General features: G+C 42.0%; 1 protein-coding gene across 2 annotated transcripts in view; it reads right to left on the bottom strand.

Moving 5' to 3' along the window:
* The window catches only part of LOC116843284 (neuroligin-4, Y-linked-like), a 289,044-nt gene that overhangs the window by 220,713 nt on the left and 50,126 nt on the right, over positions 1–18,205 (bottom strand). For both annotated transcript variants that reach the window (XM_032813593.1, XM_032813594.1), the window contains exon 2: positions 588–979. The gene's annotated coding sequence lies outside the window, so the exon portion shown is untranslated. The remainder of the gene's footprint in view (positions 1–587; positions 980–18,205) is intronic.

The following is an 18,205-nucleotide window of genomic DNA, read 5'->3' as shown; positions in this document are numbered from 1 at the left end:
TAGAAATGCAGGATTAATTAAGCTTTGGATTATATTAATTAGTGTTTATAAGACACAGAGACCACAATTATTTTATATTAAGTGATCGTTTCAATTATGGTTGCAATTTGTTGTATTTTGAAAAAGTGACAGCTTTCAACACGATTTAATGTTCTTCACCGATAATAAAGGTATTATGATATTCGAGAATAATAAATTTATTATTTATATTTGAGATAACTCAGTTATCGTCAAAGAAGCGACTGGTAAATGGACAGCAATCTCGCGCATGTATCGTTGAGCTTTCAGAACGGAAAAAAACAAAGGGAAACCGGGAAGTAATTCTTCTCTATACGCGAAACATGAATTGTTTATTTTAAATTGAGATTTCAAAACATTTTAATTTTAAACAGAGAAATTACGTTATCGGTATAAAGATTAAATTTCCTATTTTGATAGCAATCCGCCGACTATCTGTTACAAAAAAAAGAAAACAGAGAGTTAAAAACAAAACGAGACGGAAAAGGGGGAAAATTTTAACGTAAACTAAATTGGTAATTTATACGATTGCATAATATTTAATATCGCCTCTGGCGATTAATATTTACCATTCGTGCGGGTCATGGACCTCGATTAGCCTCTTTGCCTTTCTGAGACCTGCCGGGTAGTCGAGGAGCAACGTTGGCGATCTCAACCCGAAATCTTCCTTGGCATCTTCTTCTCATGCGTTTATTCGTTAAAAAAAATCCATCGAATCACTGACCGTTATCTCAAATTAATTACCGGGATAATTGCTCGTTATCATTTCGCGCTCTCAACGCGCCACTCGAACACACCATTTGCAAGTTACAATTCGCGAAATGCCTGCATTACCCAATCCGCGGCTCGTGGACCAATTTGTACAATCAACGATTTTTTTTTTATTATTCTAGACTAATAATTTATTGATTGAATTTCGAACGAACTCGAATCACAGACGCCGAACGTCGCTCGCACTGTCCTGCAACACAAAAGAGACGATCGTAATTAATTAATGCTAATGTGAGTAAAATTGTATCTTATTATATAAATCTCAAGTTCTTTCTGTTCTTAAGTTTCTCAAATTTTCAATGCGATATTATACATTTATTCAGTTATTCGCTTATTCACACATTTGCGCTAATTTCGCGCAGTGTTTGAATTTACAAATTTCGGGGGGTAATTATCTGAAGTAAAGAATTGATACGCGCGTCAATACACTACGATCACTTATACCTCTGTACTTGTATTATTGTTTGTAGAGAATAAGAGAAATTAATATATAAGGTTATTAATAATATCACAGAGATTATGATAATTACATGGTAATAAACTAAATTACTAAATCAGCTCGTTAATAAATTACTAAATCAGCTGAGAATATTGTGCACGATTGAATGGGTCATTAATTCTCTTTGTTAATAATTAGCAAATCGAATCACCAAATTAGTTTGCGATTCAAAATCAAAGCACGATCGCGTGCAACGCGGAAGCGTCTCTTATTGTTTTCTGAAGATTCATTTTGAGGATCTCGCGTCGGATAAACACAACGGAAAACACCGAAATGTAGACGAACGTACCGTGGAAACGTCGAGAAAATGCGAGTGCTTTCGCGAAAATTGATGAAACAATAGCTAAAAGTAACGCTGATTTTTAACAACTTGTTTATGCATTTTCGCTTGGCAGCGTGTACTACAAACTCACTCCCTCGCTTGCTTGCTTTCTTTCAATTTAACACGTTCCACACCTCGTACAGCCTCGGTTATATTCTAGCTTGTTTAACTCATTTTATTTGCAAATTGAACTTTAATTCGCCCTAACTAATTCATCGCGTCTTAAAGCAACTTTATATTATCTATTCTCCTTATTTACTCGTCCAACACTCTCTCGCTTTCCTTCATTTCTCTTGCACGCGGGCCCTCTATCCTTTTCACTAACATCTCATCTTTATAATTCATTTTTGCGCGCTTTAGCTTTCTTCTTTCTCTCTCCGTGTGCACTGTAACGTACACTAGGATTAAAAGAGTCAAAACCGACGTTTCATTAGCCGAGAAAGAATGAGAGAAAGGGTTGGAAGAAGAAGGAGGAAAAAATTCAGAAGAATCCAGGTCGAATGTTTCAAGTATATTAAGTTGATGCGAGCAAAGCCTAGACGGGAAAATGAAGACAGAGTTTAAATAATATGAAGATGGAAAGAGAGCCTGCGAATTCTCGATGACGCGACTTTTCAATCCAGAATTTCGAACCAACCTGCAAATCCGAAATTCTCTCCCCCTTGAACCTTATACGCCCCATTGTCTTGTGTGAAGCCGATGTAATACAACACTCGCTATAATGTCGCGCGGACGCCTGGGTGGAATCCGCGTCGGTTGTGAGAAGAAAGACGAGACTGGAATTCGATTATACGGAAGGACCATTCTCGGTAGGGCGAGCCCTTCCCGCGAGGTGATAGCCGGGCTATTTTAGCGATAGCGGAATACCATCGTCGCCCTGGACAGTGCGCCGCGAACAATTATTACGACTTGGCAAACTCAAGCAGTCTCTGCCCCGGCCCGCAGATACAACTTGGCAACTTCCGGGACACACATAAACGCCACTCTCTCTCCTTCCCTCTCTTTCTCCCTCCCTCCTTCCGGCATAAGTCGGGGTATAGAAGCAACGCGCCGTTCCACGAATTCGTTTAACATCCGAGCTCACTATATTCAAAGGACAACGGATAATTAGTACACTATGCCGTGTCGCGTGTAAATGGCACGTTTGCTGGTTAATTCGTGCACGCGCGCGTCCATAAGGACACAACGATTCCAATCGCAAAGCTACGGTGAGATCCTTGCGCACTCTGAATTTCTCTGGGTTTAATGCCGTCGTTCGCGAAAATTGCGCGAACTGTGTTAATTTAACTCTCGGATAAATGCGGCGAAACCACGAGACGGGCGAGCACGCAAACGTAAACGAAGGAGGGGAAACTTCGGAGTCCGCGGTTTGCGGACAGACAGACAATTCGGCGATCGAGAAGAGGGTCTCCCGTCGACGGTCCCGATCTGGCAGAATCGGTCGACGCGTGCGAGAGTCCTGTGGGGTGCGCGGCGAATCGAGATTCCAAGCGCCACTCGCTGATTTCTGTCCCAAAAATGTGAGTCATCCTTACGCGTCGTTCCTTGCATCGCCGCTCCCATTTCATATTTATTTAACGCGATTCCGTTTCTTGCGATTCCGTTTACGAGCCCAACAACTGGTAGCCGCTCGGTCTGGCTGTTGGCGTAGCAGATGTATCGCGCGTTTCATCCGCAAGGGAGGATGCGTTACGGCAGGATGACAGGTATAGAAAGACGCAGCAGTGCGAGCGAGTGAGCTACCTAGCTAGCTAACGAGCGAGCGAGCGAGCGAGCATCGGAAAGCTATTCACGACGTGGCTCTTTCTTACGGGATTGACGGGAAGAAAAGGGACTGTGTATCTCGCGGAACCACGCAACGGAAGAACTCCATTTCCGCCATATTTCTCACACAATGCCGCGGAATTGACTAGCCAGAAAATGCGGCGTTTCGCGGCTGATGTTGGGTGGCGAGGGTCGGGCTTGAGGGGAGGCGAAGAGGACCCAGGAGACCATCACCAGCGCACCACCATCGTGAGCACAAGTTCCACCCTCCGCAGCCGATCGACCGATCGAATCGATCGCCAATACGCCCCAATACGAGTGTATATACAAATGCGCCGCCTTGTAGCTGCCTTCCGGCGATTTAACGAAATTCCGACCATATTTCACCGGACGCTGTTCCCCGGAAAATGCACGAGTGGCGGCCATTCTAACGTTCTCGCGTAATTCTCCGATTCACGCTGACAAATATTAAACACGCGAGCGGCTCGATTCACAGCTCTCGCTTTTGCACGACGCCTCGGTTTCATATATTTTCGGTATAATAGCTTAAAAACCTTCAAATCCAGGCATTTTTTTGAACACTGTAGATTGCTACGGTCACGAGAAATGTCTGCACAGAAAAAAAGATTTGATTGAATTAACCAAATATCTGATCGAATATGAACGATCCAAAAATTTCGATTGAAGTAACCCGAAAAATCTTGCTAACTTAAATAGAATTCGAGTTACTTCAGTCGGAATTTCTGGATCGTTCATATTCGACCAGATATTTGGTTAATTTAAACAAACCTTTTTTTCCGTGTGAAATATGAAGTTGAGAAGATTCTCTAGTGTAAAATGGACTGCAAAAGGAAATTGGAAATTTATCAAATTGTCAAAATTGAGAGTCATTATTGTGATAAACTCTCTTTCTCTCTTCCTTAGTAATTATATTATTAATTATTTTAATTAATTATTATTATATTTGTTGCTTTATTATTAATATTATCTTTGGTATTGTTATTAATTTTATTATATTGCCTAATGAGTCCGTTGGTAATGACTCTCAATTTTGACAGTTTGATTGGTTTCCATTGTGTCAAAACCGTTTCACAATCTATCGTACTCTTGTTTGCTAAACGTTTGCATACTTTTTATTGGATGAAATTGCAGGTTGCCAAATTGAAAGCCGCTGTTGGCATATATGAAGTGTGCGAAGTAATCGGTTGCAAATATGTAAAAATTATTCCTTAAAATACTGTTCTCCCAGTTTAAAACAAATTTCTTTATCCAAATTTGATTAATGTCGCACTCTGTGTACTGCGGTTTCGGCTCCTTTCACAACCTGATTAATGCGTGTATACACACGAACAGTTCTGACATCTTGAAGCGTTGCAACTTCATTCAGATAAAAAGTGCAGAAACCACTTTGCAATCTAGTGTACGCGTTTTTGATAACCCCAGAATTTTTAGTCAGACTAACAAAAGTTTCAGTTTGACCAAGATTTTCAAATTGTCGTCGCTGAAGATCGCCCAAAAGCGGGACGTAAGCGTTCCACTTTACACATAGATTTAGACACTTGTTTCGATTAACATAAAAAAGCTCATGCAACTCCGACCGCGTTGGTTCACCTCGCTTCCCAAATGCTCCTGCATCAGGATATTTCTGAATCAGGAGCAACGAGATTAAACGTCGGCCATATCGGAACACGAAATGACCTCGTAGTACAGACATTCAAGCGGATTCTCAGGACAAGCAGTTTCATTTTCAGAAAGATGCGGACGCGGCACGCTAATTTCCGCATGAAACATTCGTGGGAATTCTGGGCGGTGGCCAAAGCGTGCGTATAAATAATGCCGGCTAAATGGAAAATTCCCCGCGGGAGCGAAATTCCGCGTCTCTCTCTCTCTCCTTTCGCGGAACTGAACCAAATCCCCGGCAAAAGATTTTTCGAAAATGCAACGCAGCTGCGGCTGCACCAAGCGAATTCTCTTCATAACCCTCTCACCTCTTTGCCATGCTTCGCGCACTCACCCCCTTATCTTTCTTCTGGCCCGCTTTCGAGTTTCCTCGGTACACTGAACGAAGACAAATAACTCGTGGGTTGTTTGTTGCGCCGCGGTCGTTTCTCCCGGAAACGGAAGAAACGTCGGAAGACCACCTGGGGGATCCGAGTGACCCGAGGTAGAGTTGGATAGAGGCTTGGCATTATAGAGTTATAGGCCACGCTGCTGCGAGAAATAGCAGCGGACACTACAAGGAGTTGAGGCGCGTAGATGTGGCGTCACGGTAGAGAATAGTCGTAGAAATTGCACGAGTTGGAAATTTATTAGTGAAAAAAGCGTCTTATCTTATTGTAGCCGCTTTTCCGCGATGTCTATTTCAATCCCGATATGTGCCGTAGTTTATCTGGATGTTTTCAAGCATCTGTCACCGCAGAGGAATTTTGACGGTTCAATGTCAAAATGAGATTAAATACTATAAAATAACGCGTAATATTATTATCATGCTATGAAGAATTTGAAATTTGTGAGTATAGGTGACGTAACGGTATCTGAAGCGTGTCTGAGACTGGAGGTCATGTGATCTCGGGAACGATAACACGCGTATATAAGAAGCTGCCAAGAGTGATCCTAACAGTTCTAGACACGGCGGTAAATGGAAACGGGAGACGTCGCGCGTGATTCCCGAGTTTTTTTGTATTGATAGGGTGCGTAGTGCGCGTTCCATTATTTCGCGTGTGTGATCATTGTGCTCAGATTATTTTAACTCTCGCGCTACCAGTTTTATTTCTTAAAGGTACAGTTTCTTTTTACTTTCTCTCGTTCCATTAAATATATTAACAATTTTAGCATTAGTAGTTTTCGTAAAAAAAAATAAGTTTTATATTTGTCTTAACGCGATAATAAGTAGAGTGATAGCTGACGTACTTTGAATTCCAAACAGCTGTTTATTCGATTGAATAAAGTTATTAGAGAGTTTTTGCAAACATACGATATAGATACGGTAAACGCTAAAATGTCATCCAGTCAAAAGACCAAACTGCGCATGCGTATCGGTCACCTTAACGCTATTCAGATAACGTGCGAACGTTATTTCTGAAAAATAGCGTTCACGAATAACGACGTTATGGCTACAAAATGAAATCTGAACGATTGAGATTCACAAGTCAAGATGATCTCATACTTTTAAGGGAGATTATATCCCAAAATCCATATGAAGAGAGTGAAAAACCTCCATCTTATAAAATACTGTTTTATCATACGTTACCGTAGCATTCACCATGCAAAAACTCTTTTGAAGTAGGCAACGTAAAAACGGAATACGGTATGAAGTCACGTGACTTCAGCGTTTACCGTATCTAAAATACGGAATTGCAAAAACTCCCTATTATTAATAGTGAGTAAAACATTATGTCCCGGGATATAAATGTTAATAGGGTTAAATAACGGCAACATACTGGAACTTTAAGGATGACTACCATTTTTATCTTTATTAGACCAAGAGAGAAATACACAGTTCTCTCCATTCTTGATGCGTTCTCATCTTTTCGTGTTACTAACCAGAAAACTTGCTTTTTGTTTCAGACCTGACGGAGCTTGTGGCCACAACGCTGGGTGCGGTTCCCGAGAGATGCAATTTTGTTGGATGCCGTACCGGAGGATCCGGTTCGGGCCGAGCGGGGTCGGCTCGAAGGTAATTTTAACAATTTTTCGCGCCCTGGTATTTAATCCTTTGCGATCCGAAACGGGAGCAGAATAGTCCCACCTAAAAGGCATTGAGTTACAACGATCGTAAAGGGTTAACGCGTTCGTATCTACGCGAATTTTTCCCGTCAAGGCATTAACTTGGATCATATCTAATCCGGCAATGTTACATTTTGTTATTTCAGATTTGTAGCAGAATGTGGCCGATCCTGAACTGCTGTGTTCGGTGAGTCAAAAATCAAGATTTTCGGTTGTGGGTTTATTGATGATCGTAGTATTTTGCATGTACACTGAAAGAAAAAAATTTTTAATCTTACAACATATCAAAATAATGTTTGCTGTAGTATTCACTGCAAAACTGGATCTTCCAATTGTAATTAGTTGCTAATTACAATTGCGCTATGCCGTTATATAAATCACAAACACAAAACACTTTTCTCTCAGTGTAGGGGCTTGTACATATGTGTTCGCGCCATTGAATTGTACCGTTCAAAACAATTAGGGAATTATTTTTGGAGAATTTCTTATTTATCACAGAATTATACATTTGAATTATCTAAACTTCTTTATTAAATGTATCGATTCTTTATGTTTTTTTAAATCTCTATTAATCTTCTTAGTAGACTTTTTCTTATGTATGTAAATATCTTGTTATATTTGATTGAAGATACGTAATTTTATTCTACGATATTAGTTATTTGATGTGATTCCCCAATTGTTTGGAGCAATGTAAGAAACGCTGCAGAATTGTGCACTAGTATTGTGCACCAGAATTGTGCACCAGAATTGTGCACCAGAATTGTGCACCAGAATTGTGCACCAGAATTGTGCACCAGAATTGTACATCAGAACTGTGCACCAAAATTGCGCATCGGAATTGCGCACTAATATTATGCACTAATATTGTGCACTACAATTGCGCCATAACACGCGAAATTCCCGATTACTTACGAGAAATTTTATTATCGTTGCAATTGTCTTTTATTTTTTTTTCAATTTTTTATATTACGGATTATAATTTATTTCTCTTTAGTCGAAATTGCCGTTAAATTCAATACGCATATTTACTGTTAAAAGTTAAAGTTCTCGCGAAGAAAAAAACCTCGCTTGTTGACCTAATTGTTCGGAAGTAGTAGTCATTCATTGATCCTTCCATTGTTTCGAGCTATGCAAAAAACGCAGCAGAATTGTGCACAAAAATGGCGCATCACTATTGTGCACCCGAATAATGCTTTAGGACTTTTGGTATAACAAGCCAGTTCACGCTGTCTACTGTGCTCGTATTTAAAAAGAAAAATGCAAGATTATTTTTAAGAAAAATTTAGAGATTAATGACGCATAATAGCGCGTCTCTTTAGTGTCTAGAAATTAGAAAGAGAAATATAGTGAACGCGATATAGTCCCAACTGAAACTTTAAAAGTTGCAAAAACGAAAGTTTATTTAGGAGATTGAATTTCTGTTAAACACTTAAAAACCGGTTTGTCGAGTGGAAGGTCGAATTGAACGGAAAAATTGTAGGTGTCTTTAAACTTGAAGGAATTACCGTGACTCTAATTAACGGTACGTAATTGATCAATAACAATAATCCAAAGTACACAATGTGCTCGCGACGGTCGAATGGTATCGCGTTAAATTCTCGACGTCGAAGGCCCACGCGAAGCAGAGCGTCAGACAGGCGTCGGTCCAAGACCTGAGCTCCGAGTTGAAACTTGAAAATCCTATCTAAGAACTCAAGGACGCAAATTTCCTTCGAATGCGCGGCACTATACCGGCGCCGGTGGTAGAGGCGATCTAACGTAAATACCGAAGGATTCGCGTAACTTTGTTAGCACACAGTCACCGCGAAAGTTTCGCGAAGGGTAGTAGCAAGCACCTTCCTCTTCGGGGGCTCCCTAAGCGGCGATCGGGAACTACCTTTAGTCAGCCAATGGGGATACGAGTATACGGCCGCAACATTTTCCAGGAAGCCCGCTGTCTAAGCCCGCCGAATCCAATTCGCGGAACAATAAGGACGAACTTAGCTGGCTTCCTTGGATACCACGTACCTACCCGCGAAACTGCGACCCAGAATGGATACGGGAGGATATTATCCTTCCTCAATTTTCCCTCGAATCCCCTTCGCTTCTTTCGCACCCCTCTCCGTCCGCCACCCCGCGCGCCGTCGCCGAGGACGAGATTACTTTGCGGTGAAGAATGAGGATCCGCGCGGTGGGGTTACTTCCGGCGCGATGCCGCCTGATCCTCGACTCTCTGGTCAATTGTTCGCCCTGCTCGTACCCTCCTCCGCTCTCCCCAACCTGCCTTCTCATCCGTCCCCAACCACTTCGAACGCCAGCTGATCGAATCGACGGTACAAATCGGAGAGTGTCCCGGGTGCGACGCGATTCGCCATCGAGAGCGAGCCGCCAATCCTCGCGTGTTGTTTTGTTACTGTTTTTTGTTTTTGTTTTTCGGTCGGATAAAATCACTCCGCTATCGGAGCTAACTTTATTGCAATTTTTGGAATAAATCGACGGGACAGTAGGTTGTCGTTTTCTCTCTCTTTTGCTCACTCTCTCTCTCTCTCTCTCTCTCTCTCGCGGAGATGGGAACAGGACGCCGACGTGACAGGAATTTATCCGCTCGTCAGGACCGACCAACCGAACGACCAACCGACCGACCGGCCGGCCCGCTGGTTGGCTGACCCGAGTGTACGGTCCTATTTATTTGGCTTGGCCATGAAAAATGTCCAGCTGGCCCTTCCGCGCTTCCAGTTTAATCCACGGTACCCCGATTAAACTGTCACGTGATATTAATCTACCACTTGTTTGCACCTATGTCAGTGAGTACAACTTTCAAAATGGAATTGACGAGCAATCACGGACGATTTTTTTCAATTTGTCACGCCAATGACGCAGAGCACATCACCGCTCGGGGGGATGAATTATTTCCTAACATATAACACGCATCTGTCGCGTTCTAGCAATCCCTCCAAAAGTCATCGTATCCTCGCGTCGCTGTGCGTTTCCGTCTTAACGCACGATGCTGGAATAAAAGCCGTAACCCGGGCTCGAGAGTGTGATCTGATTACGTGTAAATGAGTGAAGCCACGCCAAACGGAGTAAAGGAAGTTAGTTGCACGCGCGAACACGACGCACACTCCGCGCGCGTTTCCAAACTCGATTTATCTGAAGCAGCTACCGTACCAGGCGGAATGAATAGCGACGCCGGCCATTTGACGTTTCGCGTCCGAGTACATACTTATAAAGAATTGAAAGCAGCATTTCGAGAGGACGGGGAATTTCGTTTGATTCTATTCGAAATATCGGACGCACTCGCGCAAACACGACGCGCGCTTGTATTTATGATTTAATATTGGCGTAATCGCGATGGGCCTCCCAAATATCGAAGAATCCACGTCTATATTTGATGCACTTACACACGGCCGTGCGCATACGTGTGCATTGCGTGTACGTGCACGTGTGTGTGCATTTTGCACATCGAGTTTCGTTCGAAATCCGTATGCGTTCGAATCGCGAGTAGTTCTGCAGCTCTGCTTCTGTCAGCCATTATCTGGGTCGAGCCACGATTAGATCCCGGAAGCGGGATATCTACGGACGCGGTATCAAATATTGTGCGGTCAAACATTCACGGTACGTTGCATCCGGAGCAGTTTGAGTTCGGATTTCGGCTGTGATAGCGCCCGGCCGAATTAACTCCGCGCTTATCACGTCTCAATGCCTTGTCTCGGCGAGAGGCGTCATCCTCTTCGCGCCGAACGTAAACCCCTACGAGCTAATCATCCTTAAATCCGCGGCCCTTTAAAGGGAATGAAAGGAACGACGTTAATACCGCGTGTCAATGTTGTAAGATTGCCTTCGGTATGTGCACGCGGTCGAAGTCTCCCTCCTCCTCTTTGATACCGACAAAGTAATAAAGTAACAAGTTTATTGTGCTGAAACGAGCCTGGGAATAGAGGCGAACTCGAATGAGCAGGGAAGAAGATCATTCGGATAGCAGATCGAGCCGGACGATAGAGACATTATATGTTGAGTAACGTGGAAATTAGATAATGTGGCTAATGAAATGGAAGAGCCGTGCAAAAATTTCACATGAGATTACGCGTTGCAGCATAACGTAGAAATGTATTCACAACTTTGCAGAAATCAAGCATGAAGATAAATTAAGGATAAGCTAAATTGAATTAGGTTTCTTGGATCTCTCCAGGCTTTTGTGTTGGGAGCCTGATATGATCAAAAGCTTAGAGTAATAACGTTAGTACTCGAACACAGTTAATATCGTCGTGCGTGTTCCCGCCAGAGACTGATATGTAATGAAAATTTTGCGCGCTAAGACGCTGAATACCGAATGAGATGGATCTATTTTCTGGTTCCTCGGAATTAATGTCTGTGAACGTCGACGTGACTCTCGTGCTTCCGTTTAAATACTTCTCAGGACTCAGTTTCGATTCGGGATGAATAATTAGATTTTCATATTCTGGCTCGGTGGACTCTTCTTGATCGCGGGATTTTGAAATCGCAATTCCTTACATCCTGAATTTCAGATTCCGGGCTCCCTTAGTTCCTGCGTCGTTTAAACGCTCGAGTGCGTGGAGCCTTTGATCGAAAAGTGTGGCTCGTGAATTTTAAACGAATTTCTTTTATTATTTCGCCGGGCGAAATAGACTCGGAACTTTCCTTCGCGCGGAGCGAGAGAAAGGCAGGGGGAAAACTTGACAGAGCGTGTGCACGACAAAAAGTTCAACTTTTGAAGTCGAATGGAAATAAGACAGCGGTCTTATCAAAGGACCGCAGTCTTCAATCGCCCTCGAAGTTGCGATTTGCGCAGGCCACCGATCGATACTTCGATATAAGCCCGGGCTCACCTTACGCGTCGCCGAATACCTCGCGATACACTTGTATTCGCGAGGCGGCGTGAGCCCAAGAATTCCCATTCACTCGTTTTTCAATAACAGTATCCATCCATAATATTAATCTCGATGCCGCGATATCTACGCAAATTCCAAAGAGAGCGGCCGAGCTCTCATAAACTTCTCGCACAGAAATTTCATTTTCCCAGGTGCAGGTTAGATTCCAATTAGAATGCTCAACTTTGTTCCAAAATAGATTATCTCACTACTATACCAATTGAAAATCCCATTCTTGTCCCAAACATGGGATCTCTGTCTAGAATCGGAACAGAAGTATTAAAAAAATTTGTGCTTTTTAAAATGTTTTCTGCATTTCTATAGTTTTATTAATGCAGTAAAGACAAATGTTTTCTCTAGTTCCATATTAAAACGTAAAATAATACATTTTTGTTTTATGTGGAATACATTTATACATCTAAGTAAAATTTGACGATTTCATACATTTGTGAGTCGGAAAAATTTGTCGAATATTTATATATTTTTTTTACTTTTTTAACTCAAACGTCTTCTGTTACGTTTTTTTTATAATGATTTTTCGCAAACACTTTGTGTATTTACTCTTTACAAGTATGTGTGTGTATATATATATATATATATATATATATATATATATATATATATATATATATACATATATACTTGTAACGAGTAAATATTTAAAGTGTTTCATATATACTCAACTTTAATTTAAAATGTAAACTAGAAAGAATCTTTGGAAAAATGTTGAGGATCAAATAGGATCGTATTTTTTAGATTCGTATGTTTAAAACATTACACTTCTAACCAGAACTTGCATAGATTTCCATGTAGAATTTATGATTATTGTAGGAAATCGGGCTGGATTCTATTTAGATTCTAAAGTATTTTCTATGCGGGTTTTAATTCCATTTTCTGACGTTCAAAATTTTATTTTTTGATAAAATTATTATTGATGGGTAGATTAAAGATATATAAATATTAAAGAGATATGTGTCTCACCATTCGGGAGAAAATGACCCAAAAAGATATGTATTCTGTCTAAATATTGTTAGGAAACTCTTATAGAAAACGCATATAGGTAATGTTGCAAAAAATGAGATGAAAGTTATAAATAAATACGGATTATAAGTGTTAATATTTATTAATCTAAAATGAGTTTTACCAAGCTGTCCGTTTAATTTAATCATCAATTAATTTTGTTGTAACAGTGTAGCAGAATTGATATAATATTGATATAATAGTCATTTGCTGGTTAACGAAATTAATCGATGATTAAGTTAATTGGAGGTAAAAGTTACTTTAAATTTTAATAAATATTATTAACCTTTTTTTTATAATCCGTATTATTTTATTAATAAAAACTTTCATTTCTTCTATTTCTCGCAAAATTTTTTATACGTTTCCTATAAGGGTTCTAATGATACCATTTATTTCGACAGAATACTTATCTTTTTGAGCAATTTTCTGCCAAATGGTGCGAGGTGTATCATTTTGATGCTTACGTATTTTTGTTCCACCCATGAATAGCTACACGCAATTTTATCAAAAAATAATTTTTGAATGTTGCAAAATGGGGTAAAACGTGACCGCACTCTTTTTCATTTTTATTGTTATTGTCAGCGGGTCAGAAGTGCAATCTTACCCAGTAATTTATTTCGCAGTTTTACAGTGCGTAGCTAAAGGACCATTTTCGGAGTTTTTAATTAAATTTTCGTGCAAAATGAAACTCTCGACGTTGCATCGAATTTTGTCTACACGATGAGATTTTTTTGAAATTTTATCACAATCGTCGCGCGCGCGCGCGCGCACGCGCGTGAGAAAGACAAAGAATGTGATGATATCGTGTCGGTATCTCCGAGAATTATGCATGCTATCGGTAACGCTATGGATGTATGTATTGTTGGCCAGCTTTTGTAAAGATCGTTGTTCCGCGTGATCTATGCGACGCGCGTAAAATCGGAATAACGCGCGATGTAGATTTCACGGCTGACAAATTTAATTACAGCGCCGGCATCGCCGTGTATTATTAATCAATCCGTACGGAACGAGGTGCGCGCGCGTTTTCCGTAATAACACTCCGCTATATTATATCATCTGTTCGAATGGCCGATGTAATTACGAGATTGTCGTAATACTTCGTCACGGTAAAATAGCAGCAGCAGCAGTAGCGTGTCGGCGAAATAGCATTTCATCGACGGTTACTTTGGCAGCGTTTCCGTGCGTTCATGCGTTCCGCGAGTTGTACGTCGTCGTAAAAAATTGATCACTCAATAACCGATAATTGTTTAGATTTTTATTAGCCTATTACTTATGTACAAGATAAATAAAGCGAAATTTATATACACGTAGAAAGAGAGCGCGACAATCGACGACTATCGAAATGCGAATTTTCGAGGGAGACTTCCGCGATAAAATACGCCGAAAATGATTCGACAAATAAAACGCGCATGAGAAATGTACATATCATTTGTTCAACACGATCGCGATAATTAATCGCGCGTAAATTAACAAAAATCTGCTTCCAGCACACGGTTTATTAAATTAATGACGGTCTTGGAATATTATTTCAGTTTTGTAATTTGTTATTAATATGAATAATTATTGTCATTAATACGACACGAGTTATTAATACTACGAATCGGCGAGTGCGCAAGAGCGTATCAATTAATGAAACGTTCCTTGTTGCGTGAAAACCGCGCGGACACGCGAAAACTAAACAGCCCACTGCGATGTGCGCGCACACACACTCACCCAGATCGAGCACGCATTATTTGCTAATTAAAGGGCGTAAGCGCCTACGACTTGCTCGTAAATAAAATAACGACACCCGAGCAATGGTACGTCCGGACGGGAATGGGTGTCCTTTGGCGAAGGCAAATGTAGGTTAATTAATCACGCGATTTATTACATTTTCCCATTATTTTTCCTCGCTCCCGGACGCGTCGCGGGCTTTTGTGCGAAACAAAGCGCCGCCACGGTCTTTGTCCGTGTCAGCCGGCTGCCAGCGCCGCCGCTGCTGCTGCTGCTGCTCTGACAATTCTTGCTACGCGTAAAGAAAAAAACGGAGAAAGAGAGAGAGAGAGAGAGGAGGGGGAGGGAAAAGAGAGACAGTGCGAGAGAAAGAGAGAGAGAAAGGGAGGAGGAAAAACATGAAAGGGCTTGTACGAGTTAATTACATGCTACTTGCAGGACACCCGCAATTTTTCTTGTCCGACCCGGGCCGGCTCGTTGACACCGCCCGATAAACTCCGCGCGCGCACTACACGCTGGACCTTGAATTTATATTGAAATTATGTACAGCGCCCTTTGTATTGATAACACAGAAGCGACAGCTCTTTGTCACGAGGGAAATCCGCGAGCGAGCTCTCCTCGTCGGGGATATTCGATTGGCCGGCAGTGAAACCCGCTCGGGCGATATGTTGATATACGATTTCTCGCTAATTTCTAGTAGAGAAGAAGAGAGAGAAGAAATTCCATCCTCTTCTCTGTCTCCTCCCTTATCACCCCTATCACTCCTATCATTCGTCACCCTATTTTTCGCGTCGCGAAATTTGCATCATCGTCGTGAGTGAGCGAGCGGGCGACATAATGAAACTCCAGAGGCGGCAAAAAACGCGACGTTAAATAAAAGTGTGTCCCGAGCCGCGATGGATTCCGCGTTTGCCAGATATGCAAATTTCTTTCCTAGGCCTCCAACCTACACGTTCCAACTCTCTCCGCTCGTTGCATCCCCCATATCGCCAACCAAGATGGGTGGTCCAATCCACCCCTAAAACCTGTTTCGCTAATGCGTCGTTGACGAGAAGCGCGACCGGGAAGTGGAAGGCATTACGAGGCGGAGAGAGCTCGGCGTACTTATGTAGGAATTTAGCGGGAAAAAGCGGCTTACCGAGGTAAACGGGTAACCATCAATCACTGGGCGTCGTCGCGAGTCTCGTCCGGGCGAGTTCGCAGTTCCAAGCCGCATTACTTTTCGCCGGAACAGAGGGAATTTAATTGGAAAAGTTCCGCGGAAATTGTCCGGCGAAGCCCGGGAAGGGTGCGCGATATATCGAAGTCTTGTCGCAAAGGAAGGTTTCGGCAACGCGACCCGATTGGTAATTAGACCCCGAAAAGACCAATTCCCTTCCCGCGATCCGGGCTTCCCGGTTAATCGCCCGGATTAACTAAGAGCGACTCTCCTCCTCGCTCTGGCGAGTGCTCCAGAACCGGAAGCGCTCAAAGGGCAGTGCGGATTTCATGAGGCGAGCAGATCGCGATGGCGGAATTGTTCAAGATATGCACAAGTTTCCCGAGTCCGCAGAATCGCACTGAGAAACCTCTTGGTACATTTGTACTTTTGAGATGTCACATGTGTGTCGTTAATATATACATATATACGTCTAAACTAATCCATTTAGAATCAAATGAATATTAAATTGAAAATCGATTTGCTCGGGAATAATCAGACAGTCACCAATCTTCAGAATGTAAGGTCTGCGATGTCGAAATTGCCGGAGACATGCAGTTCCTCGAGTGCACCGGTGCACTGGGAAATCTCTTGGTATATTTGTATATTTCATATGGAATTTGATATACACACAATAAATATTAGTACATCGCCATTAAATATTTAGATCTCTGTAAGCAGGAGCATTCAAAATCCGCGAGTGAATTTGATCGAATAATTAGACAAACGCAAATTTTCAAAGTTGGAGGATCGCGAGGTGGGATATGTAGTTTCTCTAATGCACCGACTTGCACTGAGAAATCTCTTGATACATTTGTATATTTGAAACATCATATATCGTCGTTAAATATGTAGATATCTGGAGACAAAGGCATTCAAAATCCGTGAATCAATTTGGCTGAATAATTAGACACGAATTTTCATAGTTTGAGAATCGCAATGTCGGGATAGTCGAAGATACGTAGAAATTTCTCGATTGCACACAGATGCTTAGAGAAATCTCGCGATACACTGCACATTCTACATATATAAAATTGATTGTAGATGTGTAGATATTCGGGATTTTTATTATTTTTTATCAAAAATATTGAAAGCCCGTAGCTCAGTTTGATGAAGTAACTAGTCAGACTCTAGTCTTCAGAGTTCAATGATTGGCCGTGCGTTCGCGAGACGACGATATCTGATATTAATCTCCAAATGAAGAACAAATCATTGAAATAAAAAATCTAAAGAGCCTGATGTTCTCTTCTCTTCGAAGCCGACGTTTCCTTGCTTCCAAGAGTCATCCGCCCGTCAGCAAGACATCTGCTCGCGTCCCTTTACATGAATTATTTGCTGTCCAATGCCGTTACATCATAAATATAGACATGCGTATATGAACGTACGCGGAAAGGAGCTTTGCGCTGTACGCGCATGAACATAATCCGCGCTTTGACAACTCGATTAAATCAGACTAAGCATAGAGCGGGAAATTCGCAATGCAGAGAGAGAGAGAGAGAGAGAGAGAGAGAGAGAGAGAGAGAGAGAGACGTCCTAGGTCCGTCTTCGAAACAATATCGTTAATCAACACGTTTCTCTCTCGCGCTGATCCTTTCACGTGTGTTACGCAACCGCGTCGCGATTGTTTCGCAGAAGGCCGTGCACGCACGATGGCGACCGACCCTTCCTTCTCTATTTTTTATCCCCAGAATGACGCACCCCTGAGATTCATTATTTTTTGATGGTTTTTATCGGCGTTTCTCTCTCTCTCTCTCTTTCTCTCTTGCTTCTCTCCATTCCTCTCTCCCTCTCTATCACAACGTGCGCACCAATCGATTTCCGGCCTTCCACAACGACATCGACCCGCTGGCGTTTTATACGCGGCGCTTTTTAAGCTCTTAAACGCGCCGGACCGGAGTCACCTGCAGTGCATTCGGGTATAATCGGCGGCGCAATTTATCAACGAGTCAGCGTTTCCTTAGATCGACGGGCTACGTCGAAAAATATCGCATGCACTCGCACAGACCGTTCGAGAAGTTCGAAACCCGCGAAGAGAACCATGGAAATTTCCCTCGACAAACGGATCTCACGCTCTTATAAATTAACGAGGAAACGCCGCGGATACTTTCGAGACTATTCGAGGATGAATAGGAGCGAAGTCTTTAAAGTATCCAGTAGAGCCCCTGCGCGATACAGATACCGATGAAGTTCTATCGAAGGTGCGCTGCCGCCGCGTAAGAATGGAATAAATCCGCAATTTGTACGAGACGTGCATTCTATATATATATATATATATATATATATATATATATATATATATATATATA

This window comes from Odontomachus brunneus, unplaced genomic scaffold (assembly GCF_010583005.1).
Source record: "Odontomachus brunneus isolate Ranch 3 - 2012 unplaced genomic scaffold, Obru_v1 Obru_scaffold_031, whole genome shotgun sequence".
Classification (NCBI taxonomy): Eukaryota; Metazoa; Arthropoda; class Insecta; order Hymenoptera; family Formicidae; genus Odontomachus; species Odontomachus brunneus.
Note: the sequence above shows the minus strand (reverse complement) of the source record. Positions and strands in the feature narration are given on the sequence as shown.